Genomic DNA, 24,013 nt, shown 5'->3' with positions numbered 1-24,013 from the left:
CATAGCACAGACACAGAGGTTACAATGTATCTAGTGGCATAGCCCAGACACAGAGGTTACAATGTATCTGGTGGTATAGCCCTCGACATAGAGGTTGCAATGTATCTAGTGGCTAGCCCCAACACAGAGGTTACAATGTATCTAGTGGCATAGCACAGACACAGAGGTTACAATGTATCTAGTGGCATAGCACAGACACAGAGGTTACAATGTATCTAGTGGCATAGCCCAGACACAGAGGTTACAATGTATCTGGTGGTATAGCCCCAACACAGAGGTTACAATGTATCTAGTGGCACAGCCCCCGACACAGAGGTTACAATGTATCTGGTGATATAGCCCTGACACAGAGGTTACAATGTATCTAGTGGCATAGCCCCAACACAGAGGTAACAATGTATCTGGTGGCTTAGCCCCGACACAGAGGTTACAATGTATCTGGTGACATAGCCTGACACAGAGGTAACAATGTATCAGGTGGCTTAGCCTGCCACAGAGGGAACAATGAAACTATGTATTCAGATAAGTTGCAAATAAACCACATTTATGCAATGCAGTATATGTGTGCTTTGCTATTAATTTGATAAATATTTTATTAAGACATGACCTGTATGTAGTCCATCTATTTTTGTTGCTGTTTTGGGGGAGTGGTTGTTTCGGGGGTGGCTGGGTTTTTGTTTGTTTGTAGATTTAGCTGTGTCTTAAGTCAGTTCTGTATTTTAGTCACCTCTATCATGGTAGGAAAAACAGCTGGTAGAAGTAGGTGGTGGAAACTTAAAATTTTTTCCCTTTTTATTTTATTTTTATCGGTGGGGGGAACGCATACATATGCCACAACACACATAGAGGTCAAAGAACAACTTCCAGGATTTGATTCTGTTCTTCTACCTTGTTGATACTGGGGATTAAACTCAGCTCAACAGGCTTGGCAGCAACCACCTTTATCTGAGGAGCTGTCTTGCTGACCCATGTAGTTTTCTATTTTAATCAGACAAGTTATTCCATTTATTTTTAATGCAATGACTGTCACATTCTGTTTAAGTCTGTCACCCTGTTCTTTGACTACTCTTTTTTGAAGTCGTCACTTCCCACCTCTCTCTCTCTCTCAGTCACGTGATCATTACAGAGCCTTTCTTGCTCCTCTACCAGCGGTTAACTAATTAGTACAGCACAATCCTGGAAGCCTCGGAGCCCAGTGCTACTTGGCGCTTTCCCCCCATGTGGACAGGACAGTCCCTGAGGACAATGCTGACATTTTCTTTCTTTCAGTGTTACTTCGCTACCGAAGTGTTTCTGTGTGCTTCAGACTCCAGAGAGCTCATTATTCTCGCTGTCAGTGTAGATGACCAATGTTGATTACGCAGAGCTTCTGTAGCTCTTTTTCCTTTTTCCTTTTAGTCTCAAGTGCTACAGATTGAACCCAGGGTGTCCTGCATACTAGTCAAACAGCCCCTTTCATTACTCAATCTGGACCATTGTTCGCTTGCTGTGAAGAGACACCATGACCACAGCAGCTCTTATAAAACAAAGTATTTAATTGGAGTTTGCTTACCTTCTGAAATATTTAGTCTGTCGTCATCAAGGTGGGAAACCTGGGAGAATGCAGGCAGACATGGTGCTGGTGAAGTAGCTGATAATTCTACATCCTGAGTAGCAGGCAGCAGTAAGAAGAGACTCTGGGCCTGGCATGGACCTTTGAAACCTTAAAGCCCACCCCCAGTGACACACTTCCTCTAAAAAGGCCACACCTCCTAATTCTTCCCAATAGCACTGCTCCCTGATGACTAAGTATTCAAATACATGAACCTATAGGGGCTTTATTATTCAAACCACCACATTCTTTAGTCACTTGTTTTACATTTTTGTTGGAATGAAGATATTTAGCATATCCATTGCTACACATACTTAGGATATATAGAATGCTATCAGCCATAGTTACCACCTTATACAACAGGTCTCTTCAACCTTTCTCTCCTACCTAACTGAAACCTTTTAACTCCCAATGCTTCCCACCAAAACCACCTAGCCCCTGGCACCTACCAATATACCCCTCACCCCCATATGTAATGTTTTTCTGACTCCATGGACAAGTGAGATCACAAACTATTTGTCTTTCTGTGCCTGGCTCATTTCACTTAGCACAATGCTCTCTAGGCTCATTCCTTCTCCCAGGTGCACTCTTCCACCTGGGGTTTCATTTTCTCTACTCAAGTAGCACTATTGGCTCTTTCCCTCCATGCAGGTCTATTCATGCCAAACCTCTCGGGTTTGTTTGGAAAAGATGTGATATGTTTTGTTTGGTTTCAGCCTAGTTAAAGGATATTTTCTCTGGGCACAGAAATCTAAGGTAGTTATCTTAAGCTATTTAAAAATATCTTGCCACTGCTGGCTTCCCACCAGACCATTTTCTTTCTGCTGCCCACGCCTGCCCACACCCATCATGACTGGCGCTCAGCAGCTGGAGGGGAGGCAGGGCCTTGAGGCACTGCAAAAAACTGCGGGAGAAACCGGGGAAATGGGAATGGGCTCAACATTTTTTTTAAAAAAGGACATGGTGGCCAGACGTGTTTGGGCCATCAGCTGTGGCACTGAAAACATCACTAAAGGAACCAAGAGCATATGAAAAGAAGCCAGCACCTTGGGAGACAAACTTGAAGAGAATGCCGCTGAGAGCAGAGCATTCAACTGCGGCATCGTGGCAGGAGGCAGCAAGGGAGTGGCCCTGGCGGGAGGTACACCAGAGGACTAACTGAAGGGGACTGGGGCGGGGGCAGCTGACACAGGGGAAGCAGAGTAAATGCTCTCACTGTGAGTCAGTGAGGTGACTTGACTGATGAAGGCTCCTATGGCCATGTGCGACAACCTGAGACTGAGCCTCAAGACACAGATGGTGGGCTGGAGAGATAGCTCAGAGGTTAAGAGCACTGGCTGCTCTTCCAGAGGTCCTGAGTTCAATTCCCAGCAACCACATGGTGGCTCACAACCATCTGTACTGAGATCTGGCGCCCTCCTCTGGTGTGCGAGCATACATTGAGGCAGAATGTTGTATACATAATAAATAAATAAATCTTAAAAAAAAAAAAAAGACACAGATGGTGACAGAAGAGAATCCACTCCATGTCCTCTGACCTCCGCACACACACCACGGCATGCACACCCACGTGTGCACACACACTAAATAAGTGAATGCAGCAACACTTTTAGATTCCCTTATCACTTGTGACAGAAATAGGCGTGGGAATGAATGAGCTTCATTCTGAAAACCTCCATATGATTTGATTCAATTGATTTTTTTTTACTTGATTTGACATTTCCTCGGTGTTGGGGTTAGAACCCAAGGCCTACTCATGAGTGCAAAGTGAGTTCCTTACTTCTGAGCTCACTCCCTCCCTGGCACTAGCCTCCATTTCTGTATGTAGATCTAGCTGTCTCTATCATAAACCACTGCACGTAAAGGCACTGTTCCAAATTGTTGTAACATAACTGTGTTTTAAAAGGAAATCATCCCATAGCTTTTAGTCTAATTGTTGACCAATATAACCACAACTGTTTACCACCCTTATTAAGACATATTCTTTGAGATTTTAGCTTTCTTTCTGGTCTTTCAGACGATAGGACAACAACACGTCCAGTTTCTGGTTCTCTGTGGTCAGCATCCTATGCCAATAACAAACTTTAGGAAAAGAAAACACAGAAAAATATATTTTATTGCATATCTATTATTTTATTAAAAATATATTTTATTGCATATTTAAATTTGAAGTCATTTTAAAAGTACATGCAATAAATTCAGTTATACACAGAAACATATTGTTCATTTTCAAGAACCATAAAAAAGTCTTCTTTGTTTACAAAACTTTACTATTCTTTTTAAATCACATCACAACGTAGGGTTATGTGTATATAGAGGGAAACTAGATGGCTTGGGCAGTGGAGGGCTCTGTAGTCTGGATTCTGTTCATTTCGCTTCCACTGGGCTAGTTCCTTCAAGTTTCCTGAATGTAATTTTAAATTCAGAGAAATTCTTATCCTTTTAACCAACCATGATACAGACACTAGAATCTTTCAGAGGAAGATTTGGTTTTGAATGTATATGTTCATCTATAGTCAGGCTGAGTATGGTGGCCTATATATGTGTAGGCCGTGCTTTGGGGAGACGGAGGCAGGAGGATCAGGAGAGCAAGGTCATTCACAGCTGCATAGTGGGTTAAGGCCAGCCTAGGACGCATGGAGCCCTGGCTCACAAAACAGTTATATACGTAAGAGTCAGATACCCATGGGAAATGCATGCGAGAGTTGGCCAGGCTGTCAAGGAGTAAGGAGAGACGCAGGCATGACGGCTCATATCTCGATTCTAGCACTTGAGAGGCTGAAGAAGGCTTGCCTTGAGAGTAAGTCATCCTGAGCTGCAGGAAGAGACCCTGTCTCAAAGAAAAGGGTGGGAGGGTGAAAATAGATAAGGATGAAGGGGGAGAGGGAAGAAAAAAAAGAAAGAAAAGAAGAGGGGAGGAACAATTTGAGACCAAGAACTGCAATCCACCAAACATATATTGACATACATCAAATGTATGGAAAGCCCGTATATCTGGGCTGGAGAGATGGCTCAGAGGTTAGGAGCACTGGCTACTCTTCTAGAGAACCTGGGTTCAGTTCCCAGCATCCACATGGTGACTCACAACAATCGTCTATAATATAATCTGATGTCCTCTTCTGCAGAGCTCTCATAAATAAAATACAAATAAGTAGAAAAAGTTAAAACTCATATATCCAAAAACTACATTTTCTTAAAAGCAAAACAAACAAAGAAACCGCACTAACTGACTGGATGCAGTTGGTAAGCCAGCTCCTCACTATGGAGAGACAGAGAGTAGAAGGGGGCACTGTCCTGCCTTCTGGTACAGGCTGTGCTGCAGAGCACCCTGAAACGAGAGGAAACAGCTCCACGGAGGTGTATTCCAGCAGACAAGCCTAAAGGAAACCACTGGATTTGGTTTTTCCTCACTGTAAATAAACCACTGGCTCTTACCCTTGATCATCTACTTAGAGCCTTGTTTTTAAATATGTTTTCCAAGTTATCTTTAAACCCTGAAAAAAAGACCCATCATCTAGTGACTTGGCGTGTTCTCTTCTTTATATGTGAAATACAATCCCAGCAGAACAAATGGCAAATGAAGCCTGTCAAATAAAGCAACAGAAATCGGAGCGCTTCATGGAACATAGACCCCAGGCCCACTTTTAACTCGCGGAGTAGCAACAACCAAGAGATTGGTCCGCTCCACCATGCCTGGTTCTTGGCTGGTCTTCCCTCTTCTGTCTGAGAGGCACATGACTGAGTGGTGACATCTTTAGTTCACTTCACTGAGTCCTTCCCAGGTGATCAGGTCATCTTCAGAAGCTCTGCTCTTTCTGACCTTCCAGAACTGCAAGAATCTCCATCCTTCAGCACGCCCGTGCCTTCACCAAGGATCCTTGTTCTTCTTGAGATTTCTACTGGGAGCTCACTTACCTGCTCCTTCCTTCCTTTGCTGTCTAGGTCTCCACTCCTCAGCAGCCCCTGGGTGTGACTTTGAGGGCAGCGGGGAAGCACGTGCCCAGGACATGGACCTGAGCCCGAGTTGTGCGCAGCAAAGCAGAATCCAGCAGTCAGCTTGTGGCAGGTAAGTCAGAACTGTGGCCTTAAAGCTGGACTGAAGGGGCAGGGATCCCAGCCTGATTAGGAATCATTGTGTGGGGGAAGAGGGGAGAGGCATGTTCTGTCTGTGATGAGAACAAATCAGAGCAGCCTGGTTTCTGGACCAGAGGAGAGCATCCCCAGCAGGTGGACCGCAGAGGGGGACAGTGACTGTTGGATTGGATGGAAGACTCAAGGCACAAGGGACCTTTTCAATCTCAAACTCCATCCCCTATCAATCCCAGCATTCAAAGTCCCTCACTCTCCACTCCCACCCCCACAAGAATGTCCTGTCAAGCTACTCTAGCTTTGAGGAAAATGGGCTCTTTGCATAAACTTTCTTTTGGTACTTTTGTAGGGGGGGAGGCAAAATCTGTAGCCCAGGCTAACATCAAACTCATTATTGTAGCAAAAGATTATCCTGAACACCTGATCCCCAATGTCCACCTCCCAAGTTCTGGGGTTATAAGAATAGGTCAGCACACCCGGTTTGTGCTGTACTGGATCCAGCCCACGGTCTCACTCACTCTAGGAAGTCTTCCTGTTAGCCTGGCCCCTGCACTGCATCATAGGTCTGGACTTGGGTTTTTCCTTATCTGTCTCCTTTAGGCTGCTCTGCGCCCTGTCAGTCTGGAAACTCTCACCTTTAATTTTTCAGATTTTTATCACCATCGGCTTGAAATGTTTCATCCCCTCCATTTTCTCCCCTCCCCCACTGTATCATGGACTCTTATCCAGATGTTGACTCATCTATACTTCCCCTTGCTCATCTCCTCCTCTCTCCTTGATCTTGCTCACTCGTTCCTGCTCTAGCTGTAACCAAACGGAAGACCCACCTCTAAATTCTAACTCTACCTTGGGAGTTTGCCCAAGCTCTCCGGGCCCCAATTTCTGTATAGCAGACAGGATAGTTCCCACCTCGTGGGTGCCATGGGAATTAAATGTGTCTAAACAAGAAATGAGAATAGGGATTTGGAAGCCAGGGGTGATGGTACACACCTGTTAATGCAGTACTCAAAAAGCTGAGGCAGGAGGATGGCCACAAGTTCTAGGCCAACCAGGGTTACATAATGAGACACGAGTAAATACACATGGGACATTGCTTGGTACACAGAAAATGGTGTGTGGCTCTCACCTATTGTAACCTTTATTACATACTTCACCCATTAGTTTACTTGGGTTTGTTTTATTTTTTATTTTTCAAGAGACAGTGTATTGCTATTAGCCCTGGCTAGCCTGGTACTCACTGTGTAGACCAGGCTAATCTCCACCTTGCAACGATCCTCCTGTGTCTGCCTCTCAATCACTGGGGTGATGGGAGTGTACCACCACACCCAGCTTGCACATCCTCCAGTGTCTGCTTTGTATTACTAACACCCACTGTGATAGTGTTTGTTACTTATACTCAAGCTTGATTAACCAATACTTCTAACAGCCTTGCCTCTGGACTTCAATTGGTACTTGTAACACAGTCTGGTTTTTTTTTTAATTAGCTATGCTGTGTGTTCTAGGGAAGGGGCAAAGCCCAGCCTATGTAGTCTTTCTCTTGGTGATATTAAAACCACAGAGTTGATGACCCTCAGGGCAAAGCCTTAGGGACCTTGCAGGAACTGGCGCCAGCCCTGCTTCCTGCACCACTGGGGTGGGGGACTCCTTCAGTCAGGGATTTCCTATGAAAGTCTTTGAAGGAGGCTGCTGTGTGGGAAGAAGTCGTCCTGGAGAGCAAGCATAGGTACTCGAGTTCAGCCGGCAGAACTCTGGGATCCCCTGGTGTTATCCTGGGGCCAGGCCCTGGTCCTAGCGTCTGTGGCTTGTGATCTTCCCCGGGCAGGAGGGAGAAGAGGTTGCTCAAGTTCCTTTTCCTGCATGCCTGCTTTCTGTACTCAGCCATCCCTTCCCCGGGCTGGAGCCCCCGGAAGCTCCCCTCTAGATGATGTGAGGTAGTGACACTTCCCCTCAAGGTCCCTCAGCATTTTCCCCATGGGCCTTCAGCAACTTATTTAATTTTTCCTCCTCATGTGGGGTATTGGTGCCAGGAGTTCACACTGGCTTCTGCCCTCCTCACCTTTTCTCATGTTAGACGCCAAACCCAGGACCTTGGGCATACTTGGCAATCTCTTGACCACTGAGCTATATAACCCTGACCCTCCTCTGTTTACAAAGCACAGATTTGTTTGTTTGTTTTTCTCCACAAACTAGAAACTTGGAAACTGTTGTGGGTATCCACAAGAGAAAACTACTCAGAAACAGGTTTAAGCCGATAGAAAGTCTTTATTAGTCAGTCAGCAACTACACCGGGTGTTCGGATCCCAGTGCAGCGCTGAGCCTTTCTCGGGGCGAGCTTTTCAGCACGCAATCACATCCTGGGTTGACATACTTCAGTTAACAAGATCAGTTAGCCAGAATTGGAACTACACACGCCAAAAAGCAAGATTAGTACTTTTAGAGACTTTTCCAGAACTATAGACTTTGATGGATTAGGTGTTTTTATTCTGGCAGGTGGTTCTGCCTACCTGCTGAGTTTTAAGGCCTGACTGGTACTTCCATCGTGGAGTCAGTTGTGCTAAGGTCTGGGCCCTGTTACAATAACTATATTCTAACTTGACTTGGCCCCGTTGTCAACGCCCACCTGTGTGTCAGCCTCAGAGAAACTGATCAAACCACGTGTTGTCCACACATCTGGACATGGTTGTCCTATTTGGCACTGGCCAGAGTCTGAGTGAAGACTGTGGGACCTCCCTCTCCACGTGATTAGTCAAGCTAGCTGGCTACAGACACGTCTTGTTTTTTTTGGTCGCCACGACTGGCCCTTTTCTGCTGACTTCAGACTAGGTTTGATCAGCATGTTTAGCCAAGCTAAGTCAATACATACCTAAATAGATCAACTTGTTTGGGCAAAACAAATGACTACGTCTATAAACACAAGTCAAGCAGAAACTTCCCGGGCAACTTTCCTAGGTTTATCAGCCCAAGGTTCCAGTGGCTCCCACCCAGAGCAGAGACAGCCTACCTGCCTCAGCGCACGTCCCCAGTGACACAGACTTGGGAATCTCTGTCCCGTCCCACAGCCGCTTTGACTCAGCACCCAGCCCAGCCAGATTAAAGCTCCTTGAGAACATCTGATCTTAATCTCACAGCTGCCTCTGGTTCAGCAAGACAGTTGAAGAAAAAGAAAGAGAAAAGAAACTCTCCCTTATCTGGGGTGTGAGAGTTGAATGAACTGCACCCCTTTAATCTTGCCAGAACTCTCGAACCCCAGATAAGCCTTGGAAGTCCGAGCAGCAAGCAGCGTCTGCCACGCTCGTGCGTTTTAAGGCCGTGAAGATGTCTTCTCTCCTGCTCAACGATTTCGCGAAGACCTCTCGGTTCTCCGATCAACAAGTAACTGCCTGACAAGAGAGTGTGTGGCTTTGGGCAAGTCACAAGCAGCTTCAAGTTCTGCCCCCAGACTGTCACAACCATGTCCCATTAATGTCATCTTTGAGGATGAAGGTTGTGTTGGGGCAAACACAGAGTCCATCCCTGAGTTGCAGCAGGACTTTTCCAGGCACCCTATGGGGCGCAGCAGCTCAGTGGAGAGGGTAGATGGCCTGGGTCCACCAGGAAGTTAAGCTTCATGCTTTGGGGTGTGTGCTTTTATCCCTCTGGGCCTCTCCTCCCTCATTTCCATAATGGGGTGATTAAGTGATAATGGATGGAGAGGGACACAGAAATAGATGCTTAAGTGAGAGCTCGCTTAAGCTGCGGAAGTGACAGCGTTCAATCACCAAGCCCTTACATTTGTATTCTGTGCGGAGTTCCAGCAGGTAAAGCACAGCTATTTCAGCGTACACATATGCAACACCGACATGTCTGTGCAGGGAAGATTTACGTTAAATATATGCATTGGAGAAATGCGTAGACACAAACCTATTACGTTCTGCCCACATAATCCTGAAAGATAGAAGTTGAGTAAATGCCTGGCTGTTCTTTTGTTCTTTTCTTTTTGTTTTGAGACAGGGCTTCTCTGTGTATCAGCCCAGGCTGTTCTGGAACTCACTTTGTAGACCAAGCTGGCCTTGAACTCACAGAGAGCCTCCTTCCTCTGCCTCCAAAGTGCTGGGAACAAAGGCATGAGCCACCACAACAGGCTTCTATTTTTTCTTTTGAGGGTCTGAGTCAGCCCAGGTTTTCAGAACGATGATACTAGCGAATTTGTATAAACTGAAGTATAATAGCCACACATTCCCAAGGATCCATTTATTCTTCAAGAATTCCACAACACAGCTGGAGAGATGGCTCGGTGGTTAAGAGTACTTGCCCATCTTCCAGATGGCCAGGGGTCCATCAGGAGGCTCACACCATCTATAAATCAAGGGATTCAATGCCTCTGGCCTCCTTTAGTACCTGTGCTCACATGCAAATACACACACCTATGCATAATTAAAAATAATAAAATAAATAATTCCACAACAGCCAGGTGTGATGGCCTTAAATTCCAACACTGGGGAGACAGAGGCAAGAAGATCTCTATAACAGTAAGTTTTAAGGCAGGCAAAGCTACACAATGAAATGTTTTCTGAAAGAAAAAAAGAATTCCATAACATCCCCCAAACATTTATTTTATTATTATATATGCAACATTTTAATTTAATTTTAGATCATATAATAATTTCATGCCTTGTTTAAAGTTTACATAAAAGATTGCATTCAATGTTTTAACTAATATAGTATCGCTATATTCCATTGATAACTCCCAAAGAGGAAATACAACATAACAAAATTATAATTACAATGACCTTTTAAAAAGATTTATTATTTTATTTTATGTGTATGAGAGTTTTACCTGCGTGTATGTTTGTATGCCATGTGTACATGACCACTGCCCAAAGAGGCCAGAAGAAGTAGCCAGACCCTCTAGAACTGGAATTATAGATGGTTGTGAGCTGCCACGTGGGTGCCGGAAATTTAACCTGGGTCCTCTGCAAGAACATCAAGTGCTCTTAACTGCTGAGCCATTATCTCCCCAGCCCCTAAAATTGGCTTCTTTTTTTTTTTTAACTTCATTTATTGAAGATCCTTTTCTTAAAAAAAAAAATTGATTCATTCTTTGACAATTTCATATATGTATACATTGGTTACATCCAACCCAATTGCATTCTCCTAGCCTCCCCCACCGTGGCCCCCACCCCGCCCCCTCAGTCGCTCTCCCACCTTAGGGTCCCTTCCCTCCCCCACTGAGCATGCGTCCTGCTGCCTTCCGGGCGGCTGACTGAGCTTGTTGGCTGGATCCCGTGCACTTAGTCCGTGAGTGCAAAGATTGCGTCCTATCTAGAAGGCAGAATTTCACAGCGCCCTCCCCATGCCCCAGTCCTAACGCTCACTCTTCGCACCTCCTTTTCCATGGTGCTCCCTAAGCCTCTGAAATGTCTTATGGTTTCCACTGCTTTGATAAAACACCATGACTGAAACCCACTTGGGAAGGGAGGGTGTATTTTAGCTCCCATGCTCCAGTCACAGTCAGTGGCAGAGACCCGGAGCCCGGAACTGAAAGAGAGCCCTCAAAGGAGCACCGCTTACTGACTTGCTCAGCCCACTTCCACAACCAGGACCATCTACCCAGGGATGGTGTTGTGGAATAATCTTTTCGTGCACTGTGAAGATGTGCCTAGCCAATAGGCAGGATTTCTAGCCACAGAGGACTCTGGGAAGAAGGCAGAGCAAGCAGGATGGGCACTGTGGAGATGAGGTAATAAAGCCACGACAGAAATTAAATGAATAGGAATGGGTTAATTTAAGTTGTAAGAGTTAGTTAGAGCTTTCCGAGACCAGGCCGTGCAGGAGGCGCCATCATGGGTGTTGACATCCGCCACAACAAGGACCGAAAGGTTCGGTGCAAGGAGCCCAAGAGCCAGGACATCTACCTGCGGCTGCTGGTCAAGCTGTACAGGTTTCTGGCCAGGCGAACCAACTCCACCTTCAATCAGGTTGTGCTGAAAAGGTTATTCATGAGTCGCACCAACCAGCCACCTCTGTCCCTGTCCCGGATGATCCGAAAGATGAAGCTTCCTGGCCGAGAAAACAAGACGGCTGTGGTTGTGGGGACAGTCACAGATGACGTGAGGATTCTCGATGTGCCCAAACTGAAGGTGTGTGCACTGCGGTGAGCAGCCTGGCCCGAAGTCGCATCCTCAAGGCTGGGGGTAAGATCCTCACCTTTGACCAGCTGGCCTTGGAGTCTCCCAAGGGCCGTGCTCCTGTCTGGACCTCGGAAGGGCCGAGAGGTGTACCGGCATTTTGGCAAGGCCCCAGGAACCCCACACAGCCATACCAAACCCTATGTCCGCTCCAAGGGCTGGAAGTTTGAACGTGCCAGAGGCAGAAGGGCCAGCCGCGGCTACAAAAACTAACCCTGGATCTTACTGTTATTAAAAGAAGCTATGGATGTTAAAAAAAAAAAAAAAAGAGTTAGTTAGAAACAATCCTAAACTATCTGTCACCCTTTCATAATTAATCATGTGTCTCTGTGTCATTATTGGGGAGTCAACGGTCTTAACAAGAAAGTCTGACTACAAATGGCATCCATCGTGGGGGATCCGCATGAGATCTGAGAAAGGTTTTTTAATTTATTGTTTTTACTGAGCTTCCTATTTTTCTCTGCTCCCCTCCCTCCCTTCTACCTCTCCCACGAATCCCACGCTCACAAGTTACTCAGGAGATCTTGTCTACTTCCTATGTAGATTAGATCCATGTATGACTCTCTTAGGGTCCTCTTTGCTGTCTAGGTTCTCTGGGGTTGTGAATTGTAGGCTGACTTTCCTTTGCTTTATGTCTAAAAGTCACTTACGAGTGAGTACATATTATATTTGTCTTTCTGGGGAAAAGCTTTCTTAAAAGGTTCCAAACACACAAAAACGAAGCCAAATGCGGCTTCCTAAGCCCTCAGTCTGTCATGTGGACCACGGTACAGAGACGCCTCTCCTAGTTGCTACCTGTGGGCTTGAGCCACCAGCACACAGCTAAGCCGCATGGCAGTTTAAGGTTTTGCTCATGCAAACAGGAAAGTTATAGATAATTAGTAAAGCAGGTTCAAACAGAAAAAAAAAACTTTAAACAGGTTACGGTGTGTTTAACAATGTTCATAGGCTTAAGGAAAAAGAAAAGGGATATAGACAGTTATAATAAATAGTTTAAAAATAATAAAGTCTTTAAAGAAGTAAAGTAATAAAAGTAAAAAATAAACCACATAAGGATGGAAAATAGTATAACACAGGGAGTTTGGATCTTATATAGTGCTTTGTTAATTTTGAATCTTTTGAATGTTAATGAACAGACAGAAGCTGCTGAGGGCCATTGGACTATGGAAGGAACTGCTGAATTAAACCAACCTATATACTTTAAAATGGAAGTCAAAAAATGTATTATATTGGGGAAGAGGTTATGCTTTTATTCCCACAAGAAACAAAAGGCTGTGAAGTCCATCCAGGTTAATAGAGATCAGATTTAACCAGGGGAGACCTCCTGAGTATCTTGGCTACAGACATTGGGGAGGAAGCCAAGAAAAACTATAGGACAGGTGCCATGTAAGCTGATTTTATGCACAGAAACAGCTCAGAGACGAGAAGAGACATGATAAATCCTGTTGGCTACAGAGTCCTCATGATTTATTAGTACGTGCCATTCTTTCATATGGCATGGGGAGAGATTCATATTACAGTTTGATTATGGAGTCCAAACGGAATTATAAAGTTGACAAATGTCTTTTACCTGCTCAAACACAGAACAAACAGAAAAACATCTTTAACTAACTTGTACACACAACACATTCCACGCTTGTGTTGATAAAGACATGTATGTTACCTTTAAAAGGTTGTGTTTTTTTCATAGCGAGGGGACCAGACACCAATAAAAAGCAGGTGGCCCAGGTGATCCAGCCTCTCAGACTGCCTCTTTTGACATTTCCTCAGAGTTCTGTAACCAGAACAACTTCAAGCTTGCTGGCTGAGATGTTCAGCCTCACAGACTATTCTAGCCAGAACTTCAGATAAGCCTTGGACAACAGCTAGCTCCTCCAGGATTTAACCATTATCCTAATTTTCTCAGGGTCTCCTGAAGATTCCAGTGCCCTCCTGATAAGAAACAGTCTAGAGAACACAACACTCACATTCCCAAAGGTAGAGTGTATGGCTTTTGGTTGTTCAGTGGGTTATGGATGTTTGTCATCATTTAGGGGGGTTGGTTACAAGTTGGTTTTGGTCATCGTCAAGTAGGAAACTAAGTGAAGGAGGTTGGAGTCAGGGATCTCATTCATTCTGAAAATAAAAAGGAGGGATATAGGAATGATAGGACAAAAGGTAGATAATGGAATCTACTTTTAAACTAAATAAGCAACTACTAGTCTTAAATATTTTACATTGGTATGAATTTTGTATATTGATACAAATTTAAGATTATTTTTGTTACACTGCACATACATTTATATTTTTGCTTAAAGTATTTTGTATATTGATACAAATGTAAGGTTATTTTTGTTAGAACATACTGTACATACGTTTCTACTCTTGCTTAAGATATTGTACCTAAGTAGCTCATTTTAGCAATGTAATGTAAATTTTTAGTGCTTGAAAGTTATTATTATGAACTATTTAAAATAATAAAGAAACGCAGGTTAGTAATTAGTCACTTATACAAATCAAACTTGTAGTCATGTTAAGTGTGTTTTTAAGGTCAAACAGAGATATATTTTAGATAGATAGGTGATCTTCAAATACTTCAAAGAGTGACAGAATATGGCATTTAAAACGTTTTATTAGCATAAGGCTTTTTATGACAGTGAGATATGTCTGCTCCTGACAGCACCAATTTACTTCAAAAAAGGTTGATGGGCATCAAAATACCTCCATATGTAGCTTGCTTTCTTTGTGGCAAAAAGCAGCCACTGGGCAAAGCCTAAGCTATTGCTGAGCTTTCATAATTAATAATGTCTCTGTGTCATTACTGGGGAGCTGGTGGTCCCAACAAAAAGTCCGACTACAGGATGGCACCACCCACAGTGGACAGACCCTCCCACCTCAATCATTAAACAAGCAAACGCCTTATAGACTTGCCTACAGGCCAACCTTATGGAAATATTTTCTCACTTATGATTTCCTCCCCCCAAATTTGTTTTGGTTTGTGTCAAGTTGGCAAGAACTACCTGGCACAGGAGGGAGGGACAGAAGCATCTCACCTCTGTGACCAGGTCTGAGCTTGCATTAATGGCTGCCCACTCAGAAGGTTTTCCAGCCAGGCTAAGAGCAGCACTAATCTGTGGAGTGAGTCGCTGACATGGCTGTGCTGAGTGATGAGGGGCGCTCAAGGGTCCCTCCACCTCTAGGAGACTTTAGGTGGCGGTCCGTCTAAATACTATAGCTGACAAAACCCAGCAGTCTAATAAACAGGGCATTGCCCCCTCCCCCGCGCGAAAATGAAGCTGACATCGTGTGAAAGTGAGTGATGTTCTTCCAAATCTGGCTGTGAAAGAAAAAGGAGGATAAGGAAACTGAGTCAGAATAAAGGAGGCCAAACCAACGCAAATAACAAAAACAAAACTCTGGCAGACCACGGTGAGCTCTGGAGACACAGAGGAGGCAGGCCTGAGGTCCCCTCCCTGTTGCTAAGGCTCTCTGGTTTGAAAAGACTTGCAGACTGCGAAGGGGAGTGACGAGGACGTGGGGGGCAGGGTGTTTGGGGGAACAGGAGAATTCTGCACTGTCACAGTGGGAGCTATCCTTACAAATGTGTCCGGAGCCCTAGAAAGTACAGCAGGAGGACCGCGCCGCCATGCCAGCTCTGGGCTGGTTAATGAAGTCTTGTCGGTCCAGGATGTAGCAGCTGAGCAGGGGATCACCGTGGCCTTGCAATGCTGCAGGGTGCAGGTTTGCGCAGCACAGTATGGGGGCTCCGAACTTCTGGTCTTTCAACTTTTCCTCTTTTCTTCCTGTCTTTCCTTCCCTGATAGGTTTTTTTTGAGAGAGTGTCTCTCCTGCAGCCCCAACTAGCCTCCCACCTTGTTGTGCAGCTGTGATCTTAACTTACAATTCTCACGCCTCCTCCCGGAGTGCTGGGATTACAGCCTGGGCAGCCCAAGCCATTTTCCTGCATACCTGTAGCTGCTCTAACAGACAGACCATGATCCGGAGCCAGGGAAAACATTGCTTTCCTTTGCTGTCAAGGACATTGCTGGGACAACTTGTTGATTTTTAATAAAGACTGCAGATTACATTTAAAAATACAGCGTCTTGGCCGGGCGAAGGTGGCGCACGCCTTTAATCCCAGCACTCGGGAGGCAGAGGCAGGTGGATCTCTGTGAGTTCAAGGCCAGCCTGGTCTACAAGAGCTAGTTCCAGGACAGGCTCTAAAAAAGCTGCAGAGAAACCCTGTCTCGAAAAACCAAAAAAAAAAAATAATAATAATACAGCGTCTTATCAATATATGTTTCCTTATTGCACTATGGTTGTATCAGAGAAAGTTCTTTTTTTTTTTTTTTTTTTTTCGAGACAGGGTTTCCCTGTAGTTTCTAGAGCCTGTCCTGGAACTAGCTCTTGTAGACCAGGCTGGTCTCGAACTCACAGAGATCCGCCTGCCTCTGCCTCCCGAGTGCTGGGATTAAAGGCGTGCGCCACCACCGCCCGGCTGAGAAAGTTCTTGTTTATAGGAAACACACAATTAAGGTTTCTGTTGTTCAAACAACTAAGAAAAAAATAACAGTAAGAAGAGTAGCGAGAGCCCCGTCAAGCGCGGTGTAGCGTTAATGCTGAGGAGCTATGGTGAAGAACACATGAGACTCGTGCACTTTGGTGGAGAAGTTTCATTCAGTCTGGAGTTATTTCAGAATAGGAAGTTGGGATTTGAAAACAGCTTGTAGGAGGGGGGTGGAAGGAAAAGTTTATGGTGCTGAGGAGGAGCTCAGCAATTGCAAGCCATAGCTGCGTCCAGACTAAGGCAGACTGCACTCGAGGCTGGACAGAACATGCAGAAACGAGAAGTTTCCCTGTGACGTGGGCTGTCTGCTCGTGGCTGGCAGCCTTGCAGAAGCCAGTGGAGCAGACAAGCAGCATGGTCAGAAGTGGAGCCCACGTTGACAGGGACAGGAACTGGTGAGTGGTCAAGGCAGTGGTGGTAGTGGTGACAGCACTCACCATGACATAGCTAAGGTTTGGAAGGGTGACGCTACTGTGGTAGGGCCACTGTAAGCTCCTTAGAAACTGACCGTCAGCCGCAGTCCTACATGAATTTCAACAACAGGAACTACAAGGGGCTAAAGAGATGGCTCAGTGGTTGTGAGCACTGACTGCTCTCCCAGAGGACCTGGGTTCAATTCCCAGCACCCACACGGCAGCTCACAACCGTCTGTAACTCCAGCTCCAGGACTTCTGACACCCTGGTTTCCTTGAGCACCAGACATATACATGTACAATACACACATGCAGGAGTATACATGTATACTACACACATGCAGGCATATACATGTACAATACACACATGCAGGCATAGACATGTACAATACACACATGCAGGCATAGACATGTACAATACACACATGCAGGCATAGACATGTACAATACACACATGCAGGCATATACATGTACAATACACACATGCAGGCATAGACATGTACAATACACACATGCAGGCATATACATGTACAATACACACATACAGGTGTATACATGTACAATATACACATGTAGGTGTATACATAGTGCAATACACACATTCAGGTGTATACTTGTACAATGCATACATGCAGGTGTATACATGGTACAACACACACATGCAGGGAAAACACCCATACACTTAACAATTTTTAAATAAAAAGAGCCACAACCAAGTTTTTCATTTTAAGATTCCTTTTGCTCTTTTCCTTCTCATTTCTTCTTCAGTGTGTATTTTCACATTTTTAAGTGTATTTTTATTTGAATGGGTGTACATGCCATGGTGCACATGCTGGAGTCAGCGGACAGCTGGGAATCATTTCTCTCCCTCTACCGTGTGAGTACAGGGTTTTACACCCAGTCGGGATGGCTAACAGGCGCCTTTCACAAACCAAGCCACGTCTCCAGCCCAATCATCTTTGTTTTGGTTGAGACAGGGTTTCAATATGTAGCCCAGGCTGGCCTCAAACTCAAGCCCCTCTTGCCTTTGCCTCCCCAGTGTTTGGATTACAGGTGTATGACACCAAGTCCAACTTCACAGTAGAAGTTTTACAACCTTCAGTACATAACCCTAGACAACAAAGAAGACCCTAAGAGAGACATACACGGATCTACATAGGCAAGAGAAAAAGACGGGCTGGAGAGATAACTCAGAGTTTGAGAGCATTGACTGCTCTTCCAGAGGTCATGAGTTCAATTCCCAACAACCACATAGTGACTCACAACCATCTGTAATAGATGTGGTGCCCTCTTCTGGAGTTCAGGCAAACATGCAGATAGAACACTGTATATATAATAAATAATAAAATAAATCTTTTTTTAAAAAAGAAAAAGACAAGATCTCCTGAGTAAATTGGGAGTGTGAGGGTAGAAGGGGAGGGAGAGGAAGGGAGGGGGTGGAGAGCGTAGAAAAATGTATAGCTTAATAAAAACAATACAAAAAAAGAAGTTCCCGTTTCTAAAAAAGATTTTTAAGAAGGGGGGAGGGAGAGAGAGAGAGAGAGAGAGAGAGAGAGAGAGAGAGAGAGAGAGAGAGAATGTGTGTGCAGGTATCCACAGAGACCAGAAGAGGGCACTGGATCTCCTGAGCTCAAATCATAAGCAGTTGTGAGCTACCTGATGTGGGTGCTGGAAACCAAACTCAGATCCTCTGAAAGAGCAGCAAGGAATCTTTAACCAATGAGCAGTCTCTAAGTCCCATGTTAAAAGTGTTTGTCAAGGAACCCGAGCTACTTCTCTGGGACAAGATGACTCTGCAGTCATGTTTGAGTTAGCTGTTCTCTCCTGGCCCCTGGAGCACTGGGCTGCTAGCAAAACCTATCTGGTCCCTCTCCCAATCTAGGGTGGGGACTCTAGCTCCCTGCTGCCCAGGAAGCAATAGCTTTACCTCTCTCTGTCCTGAATGTCCTATCAGTTCTGTGCTCATGGGCTCAAGTGTAACTCTTCGACTCATACCATCAGCCAAGACATTCTGGGCAGGGATGCACTGGAGAAGGTGCTCGGAGAACCCCACAGCTGCCCCTGCACCCCTCAAGCCCTACCTGATAACACAGAGATAATAAATAATACCTTGGCATTTACTTTATTTATATATTTGGAAATAGGATTTCATGTTGATTAGGATAATCTGTAGATGACTTTGACTCTTGATCCTCCTGCCTCCCAAGTGCTTGGATTATCTGTATGCTACACCTGGGAAAACAACTGGTTTATTTGTCTTTCTGATTTATTGACTTGTTTAGAAATTCAAGGGATTGATCCCAAGGCCTTGTGCATGCTAGATAAGCTCTCTAACAAGATACAGCTCCTGGCCTTATTTTATCATGGTTGCATGTTTGTTTCTCAGAGAGGGTCTTGCTGTATAGATAGCCCAAGATGGCCTGGAAATCTCAATCTTCTGTCCCAGCCTCCTGAGCATGGGGTTCCAGGCATCATCAGCCTCCTGAGCCCTGGGGTTCCAGGCGTCATCAGCCTCCTGAGCCCTGGGGTTCCAAGCATTCAGAACCACACTATCAGCAGACTCTGCACCTGTCTCTGCAATCCTGCTGCTCAGATGTCATTCAGATGTAGCTCTTTCTGCTACTGAGAACTAGCCCTGCCCCATCTCTTTGCTTGTTCCTCCACAGAGAAGAGGTCTCCTTTCCTACACATCCCAGATTACTAAAATCCTACAACCTCTCAGACTTTGGCTCCATTGCTGGATTAAAAGTAAAACTACATCTTGAAAGCAAAGGTGGCGGTGCCATATTGTTTCTACTAAGTCACACTTTCCACGAGGCCGTGTTCCGGGTGACACACACGGAAAGTGTGGAGGTTGGAGGGGGAAGGGCTGGGACGTGCAGAATCTAATCTCCCTTCTGCTTTAAGCAGCCGCCTGGCCTTGAGCTAGTCAGTTGAGCTGGGGTTTCCTGCTCTGAAAGGAGAGGCTGCACTTGGCTCTGCTGCAAAAAGCTGTGGGGGACCAGGTGGAGGCCATAGACAGAGCGTCCCCTTGTGACCTGGGGCCAGCCCAGAGATCAGCATTGTTAGTTGCCGTGCCCCCTCTCCCATCCAGGAAATATTTGACTAAATAAACTAAATAATTTCTGAACTTTTTAAAGGGCTGTTTTCTTTTCTTTTTTTTCTTTTTTTTGGTTTTTTTTTGAGACAGGGTTTCTCTGCAGCTTTAGAGCCTGTCCTGGAGCTAGCTATTGTAGACCAGGCTGGTCTCGAACTCACAGAGATCCGCCTGCCTCTGCCTCCCGAGTGCTGGGATTAAAGGCGTGCGCCACCACCGCCCGGCTAAAGGGCTGTTTTCTGTTGTTGTTGTTGTTTAGTTGGTTGGTTTTGGGATTTCCCAGACAGGGTTTCCCTGTGTAGCCCTGGCTGTCCTGAAACTCACGCTGTAAATCAGGCTCTTCTGGAACTCACAGACACCCGCCTGCCTCTGCCTCCGAGTGCTGGGTTCAAAGGTGTGCGCTGCCACCATGCCAGGCACTGTTTGTTATGTTTTTAAGGCTTCTTTGGGAACTAGAGAGATTGCTCCGTGGTAATGAGTACCTGGGGCTCTTTCCCGGGACCTGAGTTGGGTTTCTGTACCCACGTTCAGTTGCTCACAAGCACCTGTAACTCTAGCTCCAGGTCCCAGGATCTGATGGTCTCTTTGGAAAGTTGCAGTCACGTGGGCAAACCCACATCAACAAACATATACAAGCAATGCACAGTAAAACTAAGCTGGGCATGGGGGCACACGCCCTTAATCCCAGCACTTGGCAGGGCAAGGCAGGCAGACCTCTGCAAGTTTGAGGTCCGAAAGCAGCTTGGACTATGTGAGAGTTATAGGCCATGAGCTGCACAATGACCCCTGTCTCAATAAATAAATAAGTCTCCAAAACAGTGGGTGTTTAAATTTTTTTAGTTTAAGCCAGGGGCTTAAGGGTGGTGGTGGTGGTGTGCGCCTTTAATCCCAGCACTCGCAAGGCCGAGGCACAGGGATTTGTCACTTCAAGGCCAGCCTGGTCTACAGAGCAAATTCCGGGACCTCCAGGGATAGGCAGAGAAACCCTGTTTTGAAAAAAAAAATATAAAAAATTTAATACCAAAAGACAACATTCACAATCATCTAACTAGGATATTGAAACACCAGTTCCTTTTCTGATACACATCATGAAGCCAGAGTTTGCACAACAGATCACGTGCAGATACAAAGGAACATGAATGTCTCCCCTAAGTCAAGCATCAAAACAAAAACTTAAAAACATGAAAACTATGTCATTCCCACTGCATTTGTCAGTTACAGGTACTTTCAAAAATATCCTACTTTTAAACTTTAAAAAAAATAGAGTGAATTATTTTAAGTAAAATTATTGTTTTAACTTTTTTTTTTTTAAAGGAACTACTCTTTGTTGGCTATGCGCTTCTGTGGTGACGCCCTTGGCACCAGGCTTCGGAATCCATCACTAGTGCTGGATATTCCTTCATTGTGGCTGTTCAGCCTCACTGCCAGCCTGTAATTTGTGGAGCCCAATGCATGATCAAAGCCCAGGACCCTGCATGCATGCATGCATGCACCTTAAGACAACAACAGCAAAGGATGAAGGCGTGTGTGAAGCCCTGCAACACCATGCCGGCCCAGACCATGTGAAGCTGACCCTCTCAGTTCAGGAACTGGATCTCTTTGGTTCAAATCCCAGATCCAGTCTGGAGAGATGGCTCAGCATTTAAGAACAGTTACTGCTCTTACAGAAGGCCTGAGTTCCGTTCCCAGCACCCAGATGGCAGCTAGCAACCATATAGAACTTCAGCTCCTGAGGACCTAGCACCCTCTTCTGGCCTCTTTGAGTACTGCAGGCTCGTGGTGCACAGACAAACATGCCAGCACCTGTACACAGAAAAAATTGATAAGGAAAGCCCCAGCTTGTCCACCTGAGCAAAGTCCGGACCTGTGTTCAGGCTGAATGACTGTCTCACACAGTAGCTACCTCACGCAGGAGGTAGCTGGGCTTCCATGGCGCAGATGTTGAAGTCAGAGGACAACTTGTGGGAATTGTTTCTCTCTCTCCACCATGGGAGGGCGGGAGTTTACACCTAGTAGTTGGGCATGGCTGAGGGTTATTTTCATAAATGCTCAAGGTTGACATCTGGTATGACTCATTGATTAACGGTTATTGTGGTGGCGCATGTTCCTTGGAGAACAGAAACATCCAGGGTCTTTCTCAGTAATGTGTTCCCTGGTCTAGCCCTTGAGCTGGTGCCTTGATTTTTGTGCAGCTCCCTTCCTCACAGTCTTGGTTTTTAAGGCTTCAGTTACCTGGAGTCAACTATAGTCTGAAAAATTAAAGGGGAAAATTCCAGAAATAAACCATCGGTATATTTTAACCTGCATACCTCCTGCAAATGTGGCGGATGTCCTGCTTCTTCCTGTCCCAGCTGCGAGTACCATCCCTAAGTGGACAGGCCTGGTCTGTATAAGAAAACTAGCAAGCGTGGGCTTGTGTGTGTCAGCAAGCAGCAGGGTTCCTTTGTGGCTTTCACTTCAAGCTTCTGCTTGAAGTTCTGCCCGACTTTGCTTCAGTGGAGGACCAGGACCTGGAAGTATGAGCCAAATAATCCCTCCCTCCTCTACGTCACTGTCCGCCAGAGCTTTGGTCCGAGTGTCGGAGGGAAAGTAGGACAGGCTGCACTCGTAGTTTTACTGCAGTGGGGGTTTGCCATTGCTTTAAATGTCTTTTAAAGCAAGAAAGGTTTATCTTGGCTCACAGTTCAGGGGTGCAATCAGCCCTGGTGGGGAAGGTAAGGCAGCAAGACCAGCTCCTGTCCATGGTGCTGGAGGCTGCTTGCTCTTGCCCTAGAGGATCAATAAGCAGAGAAAGCAAACTGATATTTATTCTTCACTCACCTATTTATTTATTTATTTATTTATTGAAACAAGGTCTCCCTAAGTGTAGATGGAATGGCGGGCTGCGTCCCACCACCCGGCTAGCTTTACACCCAAAATAATTACATGGAAACTGTATTCTTTTAAACACTGCTTGGCCCATTAGCTCTAGCTTCTTATTGATTAACTCTTACATCTTGCTTTAACCCATATTTAGTAATCTGTGTAGCCCCACGAGGTGGTGTCTTACCAGGAGAGATCTTAACCTACGTCTGTCTTGGAGAGGAGAGGCATGGCGTCTGCCTGGGGCATCTGCCTGACTCTGCTTTCTTTCTCCCACAATTCTGTTCTGTCTACTCCACCTACCTAATTTTCTGTCCTATTAAAGGGCCAAGGCAGTTTCTTTATTAACCAATGAAAGTAACACATAGGCAGATGACCCTCCTCCATCAGTAGCACAGGTTGCTTCTGAACACCCAGCTCTGAAGTGCTGGATTACAGGCATGTGTCATCACAGATGCCCCTACACTAAAGTTTAGTTTTTGTCATTAATCTCTTCATTTATTAAGCAATAACAACAACAAAACTTTACCATAGGTACAGATAACTATAGTACAACAGTGGTTTGCAGGGTTCAATTTCAGGCGCATACCAGGGGTTCAGGGACTGTTTCTCATCGGTGGAGGGGTCACTGCATGAGGCCAGTAGAAGCTGGGGTTGACCCATAACTCACAATCCCTCAGCACTTGGATCCTGGGCCTCAGAGTTGGTCCAGATGGGCTCCAAGGCCATTCTCTGATCTCAGCCATCTTCCCACACCAACGAAACCCTAAAGAAAAAAGCTATGGGAAAACATTCTGAACTATTTGGGCAAAAGGTTTTGTGTCTAGTGTCATGGTGTTCTCCTTTGTATTTAATAATAATAAATGGCCAAGCGGAAGTTTGAACTTCAACCCCCTCCGATTGTGTAATCTTTTTGCTCTGTTATATTGCTGACTGAACATACATGGTCCGTCTCTTGGTTGCTTTCTTCTTTTCTTCTTGAGACAGGGTCTTGCTAGGTAAGCAACCTGGCCTAAACTAAGAGCAATCCCCCTGCTTCAGTCTCCTGAGTAATGGGATTACAGGGACAAACTCTAACATTCTGAAGCCAGTAATTGCTTCTTAGATTTTGATACAGTTTGGATTTGTGTCAAAGCCTTGGTCCCAGGGTGGTGCTCTTGGGGGGACATGTTGATAGCAGGCGTAGCGGGGAACCCTAAGGTTACTGGGTGATGCCGGGGCAGGGAATAGTGGGGTCCCGATTCTTTT

General features: G+C 45.4%; 1 pseudogene; it reads left to right on the top strand.

Annotated features, from left to right (window-relative positions):
* Positions 1 to 11,488: 11,488 nt before the first annotated feature.
* On the top strand, positions 11,489 to 12,060 carry LOC119802292 (annotated as a pseudogene).
* The last annotated feature ends 11,953 nt before the right edge of the window (positions 12,061 to 24,013 follow it).

Source organism: Arvicola amphibius, chromosome 15 (genome assembly GCF_903992535.2).
Source record: "Arvicola amphibius chromosome 15, mArvAmp1.2, whole genome shotgun sequence".
Classification (NCBI taxonomy): domain Eukaryota; kingdom Metazoa; phylum Chordata; class Mammalia; order Rodentia; family Cricetidae; genus Arvicola; species Arvicola amphibius.
The sequence above is the reverse complement of the archived record's forward strand: the minus strand, read 5'-3'. Positions and strand labels throughout refer to the sequence as shown.